At 39.2% G+C, this 2,186-nt stretch overlaps 1 protein-coding gene across 1 annotated transcript in view; it reads left to right on the top strand.

Moving 5' to 3' along the window:
• Positions 1–2,186, top strand: part of SYNRG (synergin, gamma) — a 110,824-nt gene that overhangs the window by 63,091 nt on the left and 45,547 nt on the right. The window lies entirely within an intron of this gene.

Below are 2,186 nucleotides of genomic sequence, written 5' to 3' on the forward strand. Positions count from 1 at the left end.
GGAGGCTGAGGCAGGAGGATCGCTTGAGCCCAGGAGTTTGAGGTTGCAGGGAGCTATGATGACACCACTGCACTCTACCCAGGGCAACAGAGCAAGACTCTGTCTCAAAAAAAAAAAAGAGAAATAGAAGAAACATGAGAGATGTGACTATAGAGTACTGGAATTTCCAAGACCACTAGACCAACATGTATCGTTAACCTTATAGACATGCAATCATATTTCTATTCCAAATCTCTTCCTTTGAACAGAGTTTATATGTACTACTGCTATATCTAAGCACCCCTATCTAAATGACCCAAGGCCTCTCAAATTCACTACATAAAATTAAATTCATTGTTTTCCTACTCCATAGCCAAATAAAAATTTGTTAAATTATCATTCCCTTCCCTGGTGAATGGTGTCACCATATCCAGTCACCAAATTATAAACAGATTGTCTATTCTTGGCTCTGTCCTCTCTCTCTTACCACGATTAACTCTGTCAGCTCTCCTTGGTGTGGAAAAAGCCTTGTGTGGTGTTGCTTCTGTCTCATCACTTGGCTCCTGTCACGTATGTTATGTTCCTGACAGTTTATATTCCAGCCATGCCAAACTGACCATGCTCTTTCAAGCTTCTGGGCTTTACACATTCTGTTTTCTTCAATCTGCAATACCCTTACCTGTTCTCTCTATAGGTAATCCTAATTCCATTTCAAAAATCCTCTAAATATAGGAAGTTTTTCCTAACCCCTCTCCAGCGATCTGATGATTGCTCCAAGATGAGTTAAGGGCCCCTCTTTCTCTATTGTCAATAGTACCTTGTGAATATCTGTGCCCTAATTGTAGTCACTGGTTTACCTGACTGTTTCCCTTACTAGGGAGTATCTGAAGATAATCTTCCATGTTTATATATGCAGTGTATATGCCTATGATATGTAATTAATAAAGATTTGTTGGATGAATATATTATAGCATGTAAGTTATAACCTGAATGTATCAAATTGGTTCATTCCTCTGGACAAAAACTCTCTCAGTAGATGAAATTAAAATCTGGAGGCAGAAAATTATAAGATGGTGGCCAGATCTGAGATGTATGGGATATTAGCAATTTTGTGCAGCATTATCTCCGTGTAATAGTTCACTTTCATATACAGCCATACTTTGCAGCTGTCTCTGTTACATATAGTTCTGACTTGACTATTTCCATGCTTTCCTTGAGTGAAAATATGTTGCTTGTATCTAAGAATCCATACACATTGTTCATTTATTCATTCAGCAAATATTTATTTAGCATCTGTTATATACCAGGCTGGGGAAGGCACAAGAAAGACAGAAGCAAAAACCACAATTCTTGCCCTAAAGAAGCTTAGTTTAATCTGGGTATTTATATTATCTGGTAAAACTCCCTTAGGATTAGTTGTTGAGTGTGTGTGTGTGTGTGTGTGTGTGTGTGTGTGTGTGTACATATATATATATATAATGAATTCCCTAGTTTATAGTACTCTGTATTCCATATTGTGAGTTTGTTTTAGAAGGAGATGTGTTGCTGGGCATGGTGGCTCGCACCTATAATCCCAGCACTTTGGGAGGCCAAGGTGGGAGGATCACTGAGGCCTCTATAAAAAATTTCTTAAAAGAAGATGTGTTAAATTATGATGTAAATAGCTAAGCCTAGGTGAGACCACTTTGCATGGTATTTTTAAGCAGAAAAATGGCATTATTTGTCAGAGGAGATGAAAAGGCAAGTCAGGCATTCGGAGTAGACTAGGATAGAGAACGTAGTTAGTCTGTGAGAAAATGACATTAGTTAAGGGCAGCACCAGTTGTGGGATGCGTTAAGATTTACGACGATCTATAAGGCATTTCAGGGATAAGAAGTGGCATGATGAAAGTGATGCTTGATACTGTGTGTGGGATAAATTCAATTGCCATGGTAATCCTGTTGTGAGATGAGGAGAGGTGCTCTGGGTTTAGAGTTATAGACACTGAACAGTTTATATCTGAGAAATTGGTTAGACTCCGTGTGTAACTGGATGTCAAAGGAAAGATGGCAGTTGAGCCTGCTCCTAAGGCATGAAAGGGTTCTGGAAGACAGCAACATCATCCAGTTGTCCATTCAGAAAATACTATGTGCCAGGCACTGGGCAGCCTGGAATAATCAACAAGGCAGACATGGGACATAGAGGATAGAAAAGTTCAAAAGGGGCC

Source organism: Propithecus coquereli, unplaced genomic scaffold (assembly GCF_000956105.1).
Source record: "Propithecus coquereli isolate 6110/MARCELLA unplaced genomic scaffold, Pcoq_1.0 Scaffold291, whole genome shotgun sequence".
NCBI classification, from domain to species: Eukaryota; Metazoa; Chordata; class Mammalia; order Primates; family Indriidae; genus Propithecus; species Propithecus coquereli.